Source organism: Bombina bombina, chromosome 2 (assembly GCF_027579735.1).
Source record: "Bombina bombina isolate aBomBom1 chromosome 2, aBomBom1.pri, whole genome shotgun sequence".
Taxonomy (NCBI): domain Eukaryota; kingdom Metazoa; phylum Chordata; class Amphibia; order Anura; family Bombinatoridae; genus Bombina; species Bombina bombina.
Window position 1 is genome coordinate 602,707,278 of NC_069500.1, and position 19,732 is coordinate 602,727,009.

General features: G+C 38.1%; 1 protein-coding gene across 3 annotated transcripts in view; it reads left to right on the forward strand.

Moving 5' to 3' along the window:
- The window catches only part of APBA1 (amyloid beta precursor protein binding family A member 1), a 458,099-nt gene that overhangs the window by 87,133 nt on the left and 351,234 nt on the right, over positions 1-19,732 (forward strand). For all 3 annotated transcript variants that reach the window (XR_008400662.1, XM_053702520.1, XM_053702519.1), the window contains exon 2: positions 10,499-10,575. The gene's annotated coding sequence lies outside the window, so the exon portion shown is untranslated. The remainder of the gene's footprint in view (positions 1-10,498; positions 10,576-19,732) is intronic.

Sequence of the window (19,732 nt, forward strand, 5' to 3'; positions counted from 1 at the left end):
TTTGAGTAGCATTTTTTTTATACCTCTCATTTCTGGTTTTATAACAAATTATGCTGTGTGGCGACCTTTTTTTTTTAGCTTGTAATTTCTTATTGTGAATTGCTGCTTTTGTTCACGCCAAACATAACATGTATTCCAAAAAGTTCCAGTTTTGACCGGTATGTCCGCAGAACATTTTTCCAAAAGGCTTGGTGGTCATAAATGTGCGTTTCTGCAAACGTGAGATGAACACCTATGCTTCTCTTGGTTAGCAGTGGTTTGCACTTTGCAGTACTCACATACATTCAAAATTTCACCTGTCTTTTTCCATAAATATATATGTGTATGCTTATCTACATATATATTTATGTGTTTATATGTTTTTTTACACATATAAGCGCATAGATAGATATAGAAGTATCTAAGCATATTCATTTATTGCTGCGCAAGGTGTTTGTGTGCGGCTATCGGCATGAAAACGAGGCTCCCATTGGAGCCTATGGAAGCGTGCTTGTGAGCGCTTTGGCTAACAAAAATTGTATGGATTAATCCCGAATACTCATTACTTGGGTATATATATAATTACATAATGAAAAGAAAACAATTAATTAATGTGAGTTTATGTATTTGGATAGGTCATAGCAAAGAATCTCTTTTGGGCTTTTGTTTTCCAGAATTCTCTAAAAAAAACTTTGTGCTGAACACTCATTCCCTGCTAGTTTTAGTGTAGTCTTCTGCTAAAGAAAAATAAAAAATGATGCTGATTTCATGCTCCTTTTTATACATGCTATTTTTTTTTCTTTCTATTTCCCTTTTAATAGAGATGACTTGCAATTTATTTATGCTGAACTTATTGAACATGCAGAACTAAAAACCCTCTTGGGCATTAAATGGACAGAGGTACTAAGATGTCATCTGAAGGTGCACATGCTCAGCCTCATAGTTTTCCTGATGCAGATATACACTAATATGGATGGCCATCTCACTACAGGATTTATCTAATAAAGATGGAGGCTGAGAAATGAACAAAATGAAGCCCAGTAGCTGTTTTGTTTTATTTAGGTTTGAAACTTTTATGTTGAACACAGTTTTTTTTTTTTTTATATAGGTTTTGTAATCCGAAAATTGAATAATTTATACCTAATTATTGTTGTGTTTTTTTTTTCTTTTTTGTAACATTTCTTTGCTCTGTAGAAATCTTACAAATGCATGTCGAGCAGTGCTTGCATTATTGATTTTTTTTTAATGGCATTTTCCATTTATTCGTTGGCAAAGTTACCATCTAAATTTCTTCGTATAAAAAAAGAAAACAGACGGGAATGGAATATTGTTCACATCGATTGCATTATGTTCTGACTTGTCATATATTGTATGAAATGATGTTCGTTTCTGTAGAAATAATAATGTTACCAAATGATGGCTCTTATTTAGAAAACCATTTATCAATAAATTACTGTATTAGCTATATAATAAACCCTTTTGAAACCTATATTGAGAAGCTACGATTCACTTTTGATTTGAAATCCTTCATCTTGATAATTTACTATTCTGCACATTTAGCACCCTATAGAGGAAATACACTGCTACATTATGCAGAAATGGTTTACAAAATTATATTAAACATAAACTCTGAGAAGATTGAGAATCCAGTCATATATTTTAGGGCTGAGAAGGGACGGCTCAAGATATTGTGCTGCCTGGGACCAATGCTGAAATGATGCCTCCCCTCCAATTCTCCATCCACAGTAGATAGTGACTGAATAGACCCCTGACAAATGCCACTTGAGTGCTGTGGTCCCCACCAGGTCCCATTATAGAGCCTGCCCTGGGAATAAGGGAACTTTTTTAAAAAGCTAAATGCATTTCTGTACAATAAGAAATTGTTAGTACAATGTTGCAGTGGTAGGAAAATGGTGAACCCTTTTTAAAAGGGATATTAAACACGTCAAAATATTAATATAAATTGTTAAATTACATGTAGTAAAACAACTATGCAATATACTTTCATTATTTATTTTGTTCTCCTTTCCTGTAATGTAATTGTGAATATTTTGGGCTTTCCAAATTATGTTAAACATGGAAGTGCAGACACAGCTTTATTCCACACAGTCATTGGTTGCACACTCTAGTAAGCCATTTATAACCATTCCTAATTGGCCTCAGTGTAACCTAAGATACAATATGGCAGCACACATTGCTTTATGAACATTAACTTTACACTTATTTTTTCAGTATTTAAACAAATAATATAATTTTTTTAAATACATGTACAAATTGTTTTCAGCCTAATCTTTGCTCTGAATATATAATTCAAACAATAATTTATTTAGTGTTTAATGTCCCTTTAAAGAGAGGGAAAACATGAAACCTTTGTTAAAATAGCAGCAGTGCACTACTGGGAGCTAGCTAAACGCATTGGGTTAACCAGTGACATGAGGCATACATGTGCAGCCACCAATCAGCAGCTTGCTTTCAGTAATGCTTTGCTTTTCCTGAGCCTACCTATTTATGCTTTTTAACAATGGATACCAGAAGAAGAGGGCAGATTAGATAATAGAACTTAATTGGAAAGTTGTTTAAAATTGCATGTCCTGTGTATATCATGAAAGTTTAATTTTGACATTACAACCTAGAATGCTAGTTTAGGGTCATTATAGATCTTCAAAGCAAGATGAAGAATTTGAATAATAGAAGAAAGAAAGGACAAAAGAAAATTATTTGAATTGCGTACTAATGATTATGTGAGATATATAATTTAAAGAATTTGTTTAATAAAGGGATAGTAAACCCAAATTTGTTCTTTCATGATTCAGTATGAGCATGCAATTTTAAGCAACTTTCGAATTTACTCCCATTATCAATTTTTATTTGTTCTCTTGATATCACTGTACTTGACAAAGTAGGAATGTGAGCTAAGGAGCCAGCCCATTTTTGGTTCAGCACCCTGGCTACATTTAGCCACCAAAAAGCAAGTGCAACCCAGGTTCTGAATCAAAAATTGGCCGGCTCTTAAGCTTACATTTCTGCTTTTCAAATAAAGATAACGAGAAGGAAGACAAATTGATAGTAGGAGTACATGAGAAAGTTGCTTCAAATTGCATGCTCTGTCTGAATCGTGAAAAGTTTTTTTTTATTTTGACTTTAGTGTCCCTTTAAGCCAGTTTAACTGGAAGCTGCATTAGAATAAATATGGCAGACATAAAATAAAAATAATTCTATTACTTTCTAAAGTAGGATACAGTATAATAATGACATACAAAATGTCTAAATATCAATTTTAAACACTTTATTACATTTATTACTTTTTCAGCCATACTCGTAGACTTTATTCTTTGGACAGGTTTTAGCCAAATTCTCAAGAAAGGCAGTAGGGCATTATCTAATAGTATACATATCTATTTTTTATTGTACAGTTATGCAAAACTGGGAAATGGATAATAACATAATTTATGCTTACCTGATAAATTCCTTTCTTCTGTAGTGTGATCAGTCCACGGGTCATCATTACTTCTGGGATATTACTCCTCCCCAACAGGAAGTGCAAGAGGATTCACCCAGCAGAGTTGCATATAGCCCCTCCCCTCTACGTCACCCCCAGTCATTCGACCAAGGACCAATGAGAAAGGAGGAACCAAGGGTGTAGTGGTGACTGGAGTATAATTTAAAAATAGTTACCTGCCTTAAAAAACAGGGCGGGCCGTGGACTGATCACACTACAGAAGAAAGGAATTTATCAGGTAAGCATAAATTATGTTTTCTTCTGTTAAGTGTGATCAGTCCACGGGTCATCATTACTTCTGGGATACCAATACCAAAGCAAAAGTACACGGATGACGGGAGGGATAGGCAGGCTCTTTTATACAGAAGGAACCACTGCCTGAAGAACCTTTCTCCCAAAAATAGCCTCCGAGGAAGCAAATGTGTCAAATTTGTAAAATTTGGAAAAAGTATGAAGCGAAGACCAAGTTGCAGCCTTGCAAATCTGTTCAACAGAGGCCTCATTCTTAAAGGCCCAAGTGGAAGCCACAGCTCTAGTGGAATGAGCTGTAATTCTTTCAGGAGGTTGCTGTCCAGCAGTCTCATAGGCTAAACGTATTATGCTACGAAGCCAAAAAGAGAGAGAGGTAGCAGAAGCTTTTTGACCTCTCCTCTGACCAGAGTAAACGACAAACAGGGAAGACGTCTGTCGAAATTCTTTAGTTGCCTGTAAGTAAAATTTTAGGGCACGAACTACATCCAGATTGTGCAGAAGACGTTCCTTCTTTGAAGAAGGATTTGGACACAAAGATGGAACAACAATCTCCTGATTGATATTCCTGTTAGTGACTACCTTAGGTAAGAACCCAGGTTTAGTACGCAGAACTACCTTATCCGAATGAAAAATCAAATAAGGAGAATCACAATGTAAGGCTGATAATTCAGAGACTCTTCGAGCCGATGAAATAGCCATTAAAAATAGAACTTTCCAAGATAACAACTTTATATCAATGGAATGGAGGGGTTCAAACGGAACGCCCTGTAAAACGTTAAGAACAAGATTTAAACTCCATGGTGGAGCAACAGTCTTAAACACAGGCTTTATCCTCGCTAAAGCCTGACAAAAAGCCTGAACGTCTGGCACTTCTGACAGACGTTTGTGTAACAGAATAGACAGAGCTGAGATCTGTCCCTTTAATGAACTAGCAGATAAACCCTTTTCTAAACCTTCTTGTAGAAAAGACAATATCCTAGGAATCCTAACCTTACTCCAAGAGTAACCTTTGGATTCACACCAATATAGGTATTTACGCCATATTTTATGGTAAATCTTTCTGGTAACAGGCTTCCTGGCCTGTATTAAGGTGTCAATAACTGACTCCGAAAACCCACGTCTTGATAAAATCAAACGTTCAATTTCCAAGCAGTCAGCTTCAGAGAAGTTAGGTTTTGATGTTTGAAAGGACCCTGTATCAGGAGGTCCTGTTTCAGAGGTAGAGACCAAGGTGGACAGGATGACATGTCCACCAGGTCTGCATACCAAGTCCTGCGTGGCTATGCAGGTGCTATCAGAATCACTGATGCTCTCTCCTGTTTGATTCTGGCAATCAATCGAGGAAGCATCGGGAAGGGTGGAAACACATAAGCCATCCTGAAGTCCCAAGGTGCCGTCAGGGCATCTATTAGGACTGCTCCTGGATCCCTGGATCTGGACCCGTACCGAGGAAGCTTGGCGTTCTGTCGAGACGCCATGAGATCTATCTCTGGCTTGCCCCAACGTCGAAGTATTTGGGCAAAGACCTCCGGATGAAGTTCCCATTCCCCCGGATGAAAAGTCTGACGACTTAAGAAATCCGCCTCCCAATTCTCCACTCCCGGGATGTGGATTGCTGACAGGTGGCAAGAGTGAGACTCTGCCCAGCGAATTATCTTTGATACTTCCATCATTGCTAGGGAGCTCCTTGTCCCTCCCTGATGGTTGATGTAAGCTACAGTCGTGATGTTGTCCGACTGAAACCTGATGAACCCCCGAGTTGTCAACTGGGGCCAAGCCAGGAGGGCATTGAGAACTGCTCTCAATTCCAGAATGTTTATTGGCAGGAGACTCTCCTCCTGACTCCATTGTCCCTGAGCCTTCAGAGAATTCCAGACGGCACCCCAACCTAGAAGGCTGGCGTCTGTTGTTACAATTGTCCAGTCTGGTCTGCTGAATGGCATCCCCCTGGACAGATGTGGCCGAGAAAGCCACCATAGAAGAGAATTTCTGGTCTCTTGATCCAGATTCAGAGAAGGGGACAAGTCTGAGTAATCCCCATTCCACTGACTTAGCATGCACAATTGCAGTGGTCTGAGGTGTAAGCGAGCAAATGGCACTATGTCCATTGCTGCTACCATTAGGCCGATTACCTCCATGCATTGAGCCACCGATGGGTGTTGAATGGAATGAAGGGTGCGGCAAGCACTTTGAAGTCTTGTTAACCTGTCTTCTGTCAGGTAAATCTTCATTTCTACAGAATCTATAAGAGTCCCCAGGAAGGGAACTCTTGTAAGTGGAACGAGTGAACTTTTCTTTTCGTTCACCTTCCATCCATGTGACCTTAGAAATGCCAGTACCAACTCTGTATGAGACTTGGCAGTTTGAAAGCTTGAAGCTTGTATCAGAATGTCGTCTAGGTAAGGAGCTACCGAAATTCCCCGCGGTCTTAGTACCGCCAGAAGAGCACCTAGAACCTTTGTGAAGATTCTTGGAGCTGTAGCCAATCCGAATGGAAGAGCCACAAACTGGTAATGCCTGTCTAGAAAGGCAAACCTTAGATACCGGTAATGATCTTTGTGAATCGGTATGTGAAGGTAAGCGTCCTTTAAGTCCACTGTGGTCATGTACTGACCTTCTTGGATCATGGGTAAAATTGTCCGGATAGTCTCCATTTTGAATGATGGAACTCTTAGGAATTTGTTTAGGATCTTTAAATCCAGTATTGGTCTGAAAGTTCCCTCTTTTTTGGGAACCACAAACAGATTTGAGTAAAACCCTTGTCCCTGTTCCGACCGTGGAACTGGATGGATTACTCCCATTAACAATAGTTCTTGTATGCAGCGTAGAAACGCTTCTTTCTTTGTTTGGTTTGTCGACAACCTTGACAGATGAAATCTCTCTCTTGGAGGAGAGTGTTTGAAGTCCAGAAGGTATCCCTGAGATATTATCTCTAGCGCTCAGGGATCCTGGACATCTCTTGCCCAAGCCTGGGAGAAGAGAGAAAGTCTGCCCCCCACTAGATCCGATCCCGGATCGGGGGCCCTCAATTCATGTTTTTTTAGTGGCAGCTGCAGGCTTCCTGGCCTGCTTGCCCTTGTTCCAGGACTGGTTAGGTCTCCAGCCTTGTCTGTAGCGAGCACCAGATCCTTCTTGTTTTGGAGTAGTGGAAGATGATGCTGCTCCTGCTTTGAAATTCCGAAAGGAACGAAAATTAGACTGTCTAGCCTTAGGTTTGGCTTTGTCTTGAGGTAGGGCGTGGCCCTTACCTCCTGTAATGTCAGCGATAATTTCTTTCAAACCAGGCCCAAATAAGGTCTGTCCCTTGAAAGGTATATTAAGTAATTTGGACTTAGAAGTTACATCAGCTGACCAGGATTTTAGCCACAGTGCTCTGCGCGCTTGAATGGCGAATCCGGAATTCTTAGCCGTAAGTTTAATTAAATGTACTACGGCTTCCGAAATGAATGAATTAGATAGCTTAAGTACTCTAAGCCTGTCTGAAATGTCGTCCAGCGTAGCTGAACCAAGATTCTCTTCTAGAGACTCAATCCAGAATGCCGCTGCAGCCGTGATCGGCGCAATGCATGCAAGGGGTTGCAATATAAAACCTTGTTGAACAAACATTTTCTTAAGGTAACCCTCTAATTTTTTATCCATTGGATCTGAAAAGGCACAGCTATCCTCTACCGGGATAGTGGTACGTTTAGCTAAAGTAGAAACTGCTCCCTCCACCTTAGGGACCGATTGCCATAAATCCCGTGTGGTGGTGTCTATTGGAAACATCTTTCTAAATATTGGAGGGGGTGAGAACGGCACACCGGGTCTATCCCACTCCTTAGTAATAATTTCAGTTAGTCTTTTAGGTATAGGAAAAACGTCAGTACTTGTTGGTACAGCAAAATATTTATCCAACCTACACATTTTCTCGGGTATTGCAACTGTGTTACAATCATTCAGGGCCGCTAACACCTCCCCTAGTAAAACACGGAGGTTTTCCAGCTTAAATTTAAAATTTGAAATATCTGAATCCAATCTGTTTGGATCAGAACCGTCAGCCGCAGAATGAAGCTCTCCGTCCTCATGTTCTGCAAGTTGTGACGCAGTATCTGACATGGCCCTAACATTATCAGCGCACTCTGTTCTCACTCCAGAGTGATCACGCTTGCCCCTTAGTTCTGGTAATTTAGCCAAAACCTCAGTCATAACAGTAGCCATATCTTGTAATGTTATTTGTAATGGCCGCCCAGATGTACTTGGCGTCTCCATATCGCGCACGTCCCGAGCGGGAGATGCAGGTACTGTCACGTGAGGCGAGTTAGTCGGCATAACTCTCCCCTCGTTGTTTGGTGAAATTTGTTCAATTTGTACAGATTGACTTTTATTTAATGTAGCATCAATACAGTTAGTACATAAATTTCTATTGGGCTCCACCTTGGCTTTAGTACAAATAGTACAGGTCTCATCTTCTGAATCAGACATGTTTAACAAACTAGCAAATGAACTTGCAATTTGGAAATACTATACAAGTAAAATACAATGAAAAAAACGAACTGTGCTTGAAAAGCACTGAATATATATAGCAGATGAAATCAATCAGCTTTGTAAAACAAAATGCAACTTAGCAAAGGCTTGTACCCAGTAGCAAGAAATAACTAACCCTGAGGCATAAAAAAGTTAAAGAATAAACGTTTTTTATCACAGTCAACTACAATCTTACAGCTCTGTTAGATTACTTCCCTCAAATTAGCTTTGAAGATCCCTGGGTTCTGTAGAGATAAACCGGAACATGCAGGAAAAAACAATGAGCTTTTGACTGAAATTTTTGATGCGTAGCAAAAGCGCCAAAAAAGGTCCCACCCCCTCACACACAACAGTGAGAGAGATTAAAAACTGTCATAATTAGATCCAGCAACTGCCAAGTGGAAAAATAGTGCCCAAACCTTTTATTCACCCAGTACCTCAGAAAATGAAAACGATTTTACATTCCAGCAAAAACGTTTAACATAATTAAGAATTATTAAAAAGCCTGTTGTATTTCTATTAGGCTAAAATCTTATATACACAGTGTAATTCCAGTGAAGTACCATTCCCCAGAATACTAAAATGTAAATTATACATACATGATATAGTGTCGGTATGGCAGGATTTTCTCAGCAATTCCATTGTTAGAAAATAAAAACTGCTACATACCTTTTTGCAGAATAAACTGCCCGCTGTCCCCTGATCTGAAGTTTACCTCTCCTCAGATGGCCGAGAAACAGCAATATGATCTTAACAACTCCGGCTAAAATCATAGTAAAAACTCTGGTAGATTCTTCTTCAAACTCTACCAGAGAAGGAATAACACACTCCGGTGCTATTAAAAAATAACAAACTTTTGATTGAAGAAATAAACTAAATAAAATCACCATAGTCCTCTCACACATCCTATCTAGTCGTTGGGTGCAAGAGAATGACTGGGGGTGACGTAGAGGGGAGGGGCTATATGCAACTCTGCTGGGTGAATCCTCTTGCACTTCCTGTTGGGGAGGAGTAATATCCCAGAAGTAATGATGACCCGTGGACTGATCACACTTAACAGAAGAAAAAGGGATTATCTATCTTTTAAAACGATGCAAATTATTGTGTAGACTGTCCCTTTAAAGTACCACTTGGGAGCACTGCTGGTTCTGAGAGGAAAGTACTGACGAACCAATCAGCAGCGCTAGTCGCACGACCCAGCTGTGTAACTAGGACTGCTGATTGGATCAGCAGCATTTTCCGTTCAGGGATCAGCAGTGCTCTGAGGCTCCCAAGCATATCTTTGACTATGTGTTTTGCCACTTTGCAGCATTGCTAGTGATAAAATGACATGCTCTAATGCCAATTTAAAGGGGGAATGTCCTGTAAAATTGTTTTCTAATGCCTTGCTATTCCAGCTGCAGAGTATAACATTTATTAGAAATCACTACATTTATTAGAAATCACTAAAATAAACTTTGTTTATTTTAGTGTATTAAACAGCTGCTGTTTGCTATACACAAAAAGGTCTCATTATCCTATCTCTGTTTATACACAAAGTGCAGTACTAAGGCACTAAAATGTTTATTTTCAATTGTACTATCACTCCCACTCCCCACTGTGAGTATGATTTCTTTCTACTGGCTCTTGTTTACTTAGCTTTTCTGTAGCCATTAAAGCAGTATAGACATTTTCAGTATAGGTGGTGGATTCATTGGGCAAAAACACCTTTTTCAAATGTCAGTTAAAGGTAAAGACGCTGTTTGTAAACAAATGCATGCCAGCAGGTAAAATGGATCATTGGGAACACATTAAAGGGGTGAACATTTTACAATTCACTGTCACTTCAGTGCAGGAGGCTAGGTCAGGATAGAAGAATGTTTGGGTTGAAATTTAAAGAAGTAAGAATGAAGAAAGCTGAGAGAAGAATCCCGGTTCTACATTTTCTTCCACTTATATGTGACTCATGATAAGTAAGAGTAGAAAGTAACAACTGGAGTTGTGCAAGACTTGTCTACTGTGGCTCAAAGTTTAGATGAATGAAGTGTGAAGGAAAATAGGAATATTGTCTTTTGCCTTGTGATCACGTTATTCTTAGTGTTGCAGGTGATTATTATCACTGAGTGATTATATAACAGTACACCAGTTAGAGGTGGGTGGGATGTTATGAAGGGAGGGAAAATCATTTGTTTTAAATATGTATTGTAGTAAATGCATGTGTAACCAACAAATCTGAAATACTGAAATAAGTATGTGATTTATTTTCTCTTAATTTCTTTGTTGTAGGAATAGAAATCATCTTTGCCTTGTAAAGTTGTACTCAGTATGCAGGAGTGTGCTGGTGGTCTGGATATCTCTGCAAAGTAAGTGACAACACCCCTTATTTGCCATTACAATGTATACTCTTAAGTAACTCTTTTTAAAAAAAATAAAAAAAAGATACGCTTATTCAAAATTGAATGGGCTTCATTTAAGAAGCTATGAATGTAGCTTTAGAGAGCCTGCAGCTTAGAGTTAGAAGCAGTGGTCATCAGACCCCTGATTATTAACCTGGCATTTTTCAGTCCCCCTGACAGCCCCTGCTCGCACGCGATTGCACACGAGTTGAAGTGTGCAAGGATATATGTGGGTAGTGTATTTCTGTCTGTAAATCTAATTTTACGTCTCCCCAGTATTTTCCTTTCAAGGGCAACTAGAAAAATACTTCATCACCTTATCCAACAACTCTTAATTTAACAGGAAGTTTGAAGAGGGAGGTGCAGAGTTTCAGTGAATTAATTTCCATTATGAGACCGCTTAAACCAGCAATTTCCCTTTTCATACTTGTGAAAGAACTTAACTCTCCCTCTCTTTTTTTTTAATGTGTATAATACGTAAATAAAAATGTCATTAAAGGCAGCACAAAGCTTAGCAAAAAAGGTAAAGTAAACTCTCCCCTATTTAAGATCCGGAATATTAATGATATTTTAGGTGGAGTTTCATTCATCAGTTGTAACAAAGATGCACTATCACTAACTTTTTAATATAAATATAAAATTCAAATACCTCTGCCACCCACTTCAAAAGTAAATTTTTCTGTGAGCTAATGGTTTGAATTGATCTGATTGGACAACAACTCAAACCTTTAGCTCACAGAAGATTTTACTTTTGACGTGGGCGGCAGAGTGTGTGGTATTTGAATTTCATATCTATATTAAAAAGTAAGTTAAAGCGCATCTTCATTACAACTGATGAATTAAAATCCATCTAAAGCAATACTAACATTCCGGATCTAATTTCATAAGTGGGAAAGTTTACCATCACTTTAATAAAGAGACAGTCAACAACAGAATTTTTGTTGTTTAAAAAGAAAGATAATCCCTTTATTACGAATTTCCCATTTTTGTATAACCAACACAGTTATAGAAATACACTTGTTACCTCTGTGATTACCTTGTATCTAAGCCTCTGCAAACTGCCCCCTTATTTCAGTTCTTATTACAGACTTGCTTTTTAGCCAATCAGTGCTCACTTCGGGTAACTTCACGTGCATGAGCTCAATGTTATCTATATGAAACACATGAACTAACGCCCGCTAGTGGTCAAAATGCATTCAGATTAGAGGCAGTCTTCAAGGTCTAAGAGATTAGCTTTCAACTAAGAATACCAAGAGAACAAACAAAATTAATGATAAAAGTAAATTGGAAAGTTGTTTAAAATTACATTCCCTATTTAAATCATGAGTTTTTTTCGAATTGACTGTCCCTTTAAGGTTACTTGAACCAAGAATGTTCTATATAAGCCACACATAAAAAAAAACTAATTTAACAATGTTTTATAGTTTGCTAATATGCAAAAAAACTTAAAACACAATGTTTTTTTTCCCTTTCTTTCTAACCTGTTAAGGTCACCTTTTTTAATTAATTATCCTGCTTACATATACAGTAATTTGCAGTAAAGTAACATAAATTGGATTACCTACGTTTTGAATTTGGTAAACATTTGAAAACCCAGAAGAAACATGATTTTTTTTTGCAGGCTATCTGTAAACCATTACTGAAGTAAGAAAGAAAGACAATGGGAAAGTATGACGTTCTGAACAAAGTAAATAATTATTAGATTTTTTTTTGTGTGTGTGTTTAAATGAGCTTAGTAGCAATATTGAAGAAAAAAAACTACAATTTTGTTATTTGTATTAACATTATGTAACTTCCAAAAACTGCAATGATTAACAAACTAATGATTTATATTTTAACATGTTGGGTAGTTTTAAAGGCCTATTTGAGCACCTTTTTAACATATTTATAAAATAAAGAAAGTATTATTGTTTATTGAAATGTGAACCAAACATTTACTGGTAAATCCTGTGCCACATGTCATTCAGTAGGAATGCCGGCCGAAGTAGAGGTATAAGATTGTAGTGATATTGGTACCTACAAAATTGGAATATTGTGTATTTGTACCCCAACAATATATAAAAAAACATATATATTACCACTCTGGACAAACTTAAAGGGACACTGAACCAAATTTTTTCTTTTGTGATTCAGATAGAGCATGCAATTTTAAACAACTTTCTAATTTACTCCTATTATCAATTTTCTTCATTCTCTTTGTATATTTTTTTTTTTAAAAGCAAGAGTGTAAGTTTAGATGCCGGCCCATTTTTTGATGAACAACCTGGGTTGTTCTTGCTAATTGTTGGATAAAATCACCCACCAATTAACAAGTGCTGTCCATTTTCTTAACCAAAAATTGGTTGGCTCCTTAGCTTAGATGCCTTCTTATTCAAATAAAGATAGCAAGGAAACGAAGAAAAATTGATAATAGGAGTAAATTAGAAAGTTGCTTAAAATTGCATGCTCTACCTGAATCACGAAAGAAAAAATTTGGGTTCAGTGTCCCTTTAAAACAGTTACCAAACTGTTTTTTGCATATACTCCCAAAATATAATTAAAATTAAATCATGCCAGTCATAAGTGATTATTCTATTTATTATCAATAGTAAAACAATAATAAAAATATAGGAAAAGGCAATTAGCAATCATATAATACAAATGGTGAACAATCAGTGGTTAGCAGACTTATACTACATCACTCTGATGAATTAACAAAGATGTTTGGATAAATTAATACAGTAAACAATTAGCATAATGCCACATCAAATGTTTTATTCTGATAAGAATAAAACTGGGGCCCTTAGGAACATACATGTAAAGTTATTATAAATTACCTTTCACAAACAATAAGGAAAAGAAAATTAGCAGTAGTAGTCCCTTTCCGAAGAAGTTATGTGGGAAGTAATAGATTATTAATAGGAAGATATATACTTAGTTCATGAGATGTTGCAAACTTTGGAGTAAGCCCATGTTGGCCCAATAACATCCAGCTCAAATGGGTTATCGCGTCAGTCTGGAATCCCTATTGTATTGTGTGTCCCCTCTTTTATGGAGAGATATAATATGTAATTTACTCCTGTTATGTGTCTCTGTGATAATTTACTTATAATTATATAATTGTAATGTTATTAAAAAATAAAGACGAACATCATTTATTTTCTTCTTAACCAAGAATTATTCTAGAACTCCTGGCGGCACAAATTTCCAAATAGAAAAAAAATGTTTTCCAATTATGATGAATTAACTTTTGTGTTGCTTAGCATCCTTATATGGGTGATAAGGGTGATTGCTCCCTTTCCCTGAAAAAAATGATAACCTTGAACCACAACGAACATGCACTCTTCTCTTAGGGCCTTATGATTAAAAACTTGCTGGCATAGAGAGAAATGTCACCAAATCTTTGGGGGCTTCTTTCGAGCATTATTTTGCAATGTAGGTTTCTCTCTTTCACATCCAGAACTCCGTATAGACAGATCAACAAATATGAAGAAAAAAAAATCGCCTTTTTAAAAGTCTTTGAGGGACCTCGCGGTACTGACGAGATATATTGGATCATCAGGCCCATAATATTCTGTGAGAAGGGGGAGTGTAGAAATATGTGATATTTAATGGAAAATATTTGATAAGATTTTCTTTTTTACTGCAAACCTTTGACCAGGGTAATATAAAAGGTGTGATTATGAATAGTAAAACAAAACTGCAGTATAGTTTTAATTATTTTATTTTATCAAAATGTCCTGTAATGGCTACATTTAGACACCAATCAGCAAGCGCTACCCAGGTGATGAGCCAAAATGGGCCGGCTCCTAAGTTTACAATTACAACTTTTAGAATTAAAGATACAGATAGAACAAAGAAAAATTAATAGGAGTAAATTATAAAGTTGAAAAAACAAAAAAATGAACAACTTGCTCAACTATTACAAATTAATTAGAGTGTGCAAATGAGGTGCAACCTGGAAACAATTATTACACAGAACTTTGAAGAAAAGTGGATATGCACAATAAGCAATATCCAAAAGACCAGAAAACAACAAAAGTAATGATATTGCGCTTAACTATCTGTGCCTACAGTGGATTATATAGTAATGTATATATTATTCGGAAAAATTACCTCCTTATTTGACAAAGGGAAAACAGGTTATGATGTTACTACTTAAACCACAATATGATTAAAAAACAACTTGATTTCTTACAACACAATTTGATAGAACAACCAATGGGTATTTCAAAGAACTATTTGTTTGCTCAACATAAAATTAGTACAAAGGAGTTCTGTTCAACACTTGAGATTATAAAGCTGCAGTGCTAGTATATTCCAGTTCTATTAGCACTGAAGGGAAGATATCACTATTCACCCGTGGATGATAAGAAATCGGCAAATAAAATATGTTCGGGTAACAAATTTCCAAAATACCCTGAACATAGAGAATAGTACCTTTAGTAAAATCCTGATGTTTGAAGGCAATATATTTCCTGCTGTTTAGCAAAGAACCACCTTTCCCCGTGTGCAGGGCTGGTCTTCTCCCGGTGCAGCTTCAAATCAGTCAAAGAAATCCTTGTTTGACTTGTAGCATGATCAAATGTGAAAAGAAAAGAAAAAGAAGCACACCAGGGTACGATTCAAGTGAAGATTTATTAACATAAAACACGCAACTTACAATGTTGCACTTACTGAATTAAAAACAAAATGAGCCTGTAGACTGAGAGTATCTTTGTGTGCGCTGGAACAGAAGATGGCAAACAGTTCCTATTCGCCGGTCTGGGTGACTGCTAGGCGTCCAGACTGCCCTCTGCAATACCACGATGACCGTCCACAAATAACAACCAGCAACAGTGTTTTTTCCTCGACGCGTTTCCCCCGAACTTCGGTCGGGCTTTATCAAGAGGTAAATGAATGCTGTTTGAAATTGGCGCCCAACGGCTTTTAAAGTGTCCATGCTTAAACAAACACACCCTCAGGAGTTTACCGTGGGTGTGTCATGTATTCTCTATTTGATTGGTGAATAATTCATTACTAACACAGAACAACCTAATCTGCATAGTGCTTATCAGATATCCCTTACATGTTAACAGTATATACATAGTTTCATAATACAAATAAGACATCATGTTTCTAAAAATTACATACTTTTCGGCAAAAATAGTCCACTACGATTGTATTTGCGAGCAATGTTCGCTATCCGTTAATGCTATATTATCTCTTGGTAATTGACCACTATTTTTCCGCTATTTGGTTCCTATTGATAGCGATGATGTTAATAACGTAATTTTTTACTATTACTAGCTTATTCGTGTTATAATCTTGATAGGAACCTCACATGATTATTAAAATCTTATATGGATGAAGTATCCCGGTCATAGATTTCTCATGGATTCTTACTGGCAATGTTAGACTATTGTTAGCTCAAATAATTCTAGATTGTATTGAGAAATGAACAAATAAATAAGAGAACATTTGATTAAAAAATGAGTATTTTCATAAAAAAACCTTTCTATATATTAAATATATTTAATGATGTTTAAAACTTGATAACAGATTAAGATTATACAATTATTATAATTTTATTCTAAAATTTTCAATAACTAGCTTTTGTTAAAAAATTCCATATTAAAATTGGTATATTGAGACGTTTTAAAGCCTTAAAAACTAAATGAAAAAACCCTTCATTTCTCCAACATAGGTGTGTCCGGTCCACGGCGTCATCCTTACTTGTGGGATATTCTCTTCCCCAACAGGAAATGGCAAAGAGCCCAGCAAAGCTGGTCACATGATCCCTCCTAGGCTCCGCCTACCCCAGTCATTCTCTTTGCCGTTGTACAGGCAACATCTCCACGGAGATGGCTTAGAGTTTTTTAGTGTTTCACTGTAGTTTTTCATTATTCAATCAAGAGTTTGTTATTTTCAAATAGTGCTGGTACGTACTATTTACTCAGAAACAGAAAAGAGATGAAGAATTCTGTTTGTATGAGGAAAATGATTTTAGCAACCGTAACTAAAATCCATGGCTGTTCCACACAGGACTGTTGAGAGCAATTAACTTCAGTTGGGGGAACAGTTTGCAGTCTCTTGCTGCTTGAGGTATGACACATTCTAACAAGACGATGTAATGCTGGAAGCTGTCATTTTCCCTATGGGATCCGGTAAGCCATGTTTATTACGATTGTAAATAAGGGCTTCACAAGGGCTTATTTAAACTGTAGACTTTTTTTGGGCTAAATCGATTGATATTAACACTTATTTAGCCTTGAGGAATCATTTATTCTGGGTATTTTGATTTAATAATATCGGCAGGCACTGTTTTAGACACCTTATTCTTTAGGGGCTTTCCCAAAGCATAGGCAGAGTCTCATTTTCGCGCCGGTGTTGCGCACTTGTTTTTGAGAGGCATGGCATGCAGTCGCATGTGAGAGGAGCTCTGATACTCATAAAAGACTTCTGAAGGCGTCATTTGGTATCGTATTCCCCTTTGGGTTTGGTTGGGTCTCAGCAAAGCAGATACCAGGGACTGTAAAGGGGTTTAAAGCTTAAAACGGCTCCGGTTCCGTTATTTTAAGGGTTAAAGCTTCCAAAATTGGTGTGCAATATTTTCAAACCTTTAAGACGCTGTGGTGAAAATTTGGTGAATTTTGAACAATTCCTTCATGTTTTTTCGCAATTGCAGTAATAAAGTGTGTTCAGTTTAAAATTTAAAGTGACAGTAACGGTTTTATTTTAAAACGTTTTTTTGTACTTTCTGATCAAGTTTATGCCTGTTTAACATGTCTGAACTACCAGATAGACTGTGTTCTGAATGTGGGGAAGCCAGAATTCCTATTCATTTAAATAAATGTGATTTATGTGATAATGACAATGATGCCCAAGATGATTCCTCAAGTGAGGGGAGTAAGCATGGTACTGCATCATTCCCTCCTTCGTCTACACGAGTCTTGCCCACTCAGGAGGCCCCTAGTACATCTAGCGCGCCAATACTCCTTACTATGCAACAATTAACGGCTGTAATGGATAATTCTGTCAAAAACATTTTAGCCAAAATGAACCCTTGTCAGCGTAAGCGTGGATGCTCTGTTTTAGTTACTGAAGAGCATGACGACGCTGATATTAATATCTCTGAAGGGCCCCTAACCCAATTTGAGGGGGCCAGGGAGGTTTTGTCTGAGGGAGAAATTACTGATTTAGGGAACATTTCTCAGCAGGCTGAATCTGATGTGATTACATTTAAATTTAAATTGGAACATCTCCGCATTTTGCTTAAGGAGGTATTATCCACTCTGGATGATTGTGAAAATTTAGTCATCCCAGAGAAACTATGTAAAATGGACAAGTTCCTAGAGGTGCCGGGGCTCCCAGAAGCTTTTCCTATACCCAAGCGGGTGGCGGACATTGTTAATAAAGAATGGGAAAGGCCCGGTATTCCTTTCGTCCCTCCCCCCATATTTAAAAAATTGTTTCCTATGGTCGACCCCAGAAAGGACTTATGGCAGTCAGTCCCCAAGGTCGAGGGAGCGGTTTCTACTTTAAACAAACGCACCACTATTCCCATAGAGGATAGTTGTGCTTTCAAAGATCCTATGGATAAAAAATTAGAAGGTTTGCTTAAAAAGATGTTTGTTCAGCAGGGTTACCTTCTACAACCCATTTCATGCATTGTCCCTGTCACTACAGCCGCATATTTCTGGTTTGATGAACTGATTAAGGTGCTCGATAGTGACTCTCCTCCTTATGAGGAGATTATGGACAGAATCAATGCTCTCAAATTGGCTAATTCTTTCACTCTAGACGCCTCTTTGCAATTGGCTAAGTTAGCGGCTAAGAACTCTGGGTTTGCTATTGTGGCGCGCAGAGCGCTTTGGTTGAAATCTTGGTCGGCTGATGCGTCTTCCAAGAACAAGCTACTAAACATTCCTTTCAAGGGGAAAACGCTGTTTGGTCCTGACTTGAAAGAGATTATCTCTGATATCACTGGGGGTAAGGGCCACGCCCTTCCTCAGGATCGGCCCTTCAAGGCAAAAAATAGACCTAATTTTCGTCCCTTTCGTAAAAACGGACCAGCCCAAGGTGCTACGTCCTCTAAGCAAGAGGGTAATACTTCTCAGGCCAAGCCAGCTTGGAGACCAATGCAAGGCTGGAACAAGGGCAAGCAGGCCAAGAAACCTGCCACTGCTACCAAGACAGCATGAAATATTGGCCCCCGATCCGGGACCGGATCTGGTGGGGGGCAGACTCTCTCTCTTCGCTCAGGCTTGGGCAAGAGATGTTCTGGATCCTTGGGCGCTAGAAATAGTCTCCCAGGGTTATCTTCTGGAATTCAAGGGACTTCCCCCAAGGGGGAGGTTCCACAAGTCGCAGTTGTCTTCAGACCACATAAAAAGACAGGCGTTCTTACATTGTGTAGAAGACCTGTTAAAAATGGGAGTGATTCATCCCGTTCCATTAAGAGAACAAGGGATGGGGTTCTACTCCAATCTGTTTATAGTTCCCAAAAAAGAGGGAACGTTCAGACCAATCCTAGATCTCAAGATCTTAAACAAATTTCTCAAGGTCCCATCGTTCAAGATGGAAACCATTCGAACTATCCTTCCTTCCATCCAGGAAGGTCAATTTATGACCACGGTGGATTTAAAGGATGCGTATCTACATATTCCTATCCACAAGGAACATCATCGGTTCCTAAGGTTTGCATTCCTGGACAAACATTACCAGTTCGTGGCGCTTCCTTTCGGATTAGCCACTGCTCCAAGGATTTTCACAAAGGTACTAGGGTCCCTTCTAGCGGTGCTAAGACCAAGGGGCATTGCAGTAGTACCTTACCTGGACGACATTCTGATTCAAGCGTCGTCCCTTCCTCAAGCAAAGGCTCACACGGACATTGTCCTGGCCTTTCTCAGATCTCACGGCTGGAAAGTGAACGTGGAAAAGAGTTCTCTATCCCCGTCAACAAGGGTTCCCTTCTTGGGAACAATTATAGACTCCTTAGAAATGAGGATCTTTCTAACAGAGGCCAGAAAAACAAAGCTTCTGGACTCTTGTCGGATACTTCATTCCGTTCCTCTTCCTTCCATAGCTCAGTGCATGGAAGTGATCGGGTTGATGGTGGCGGCGATGGACATAGTTCCTTTTGCGCGCATTCATCTAAGACCAT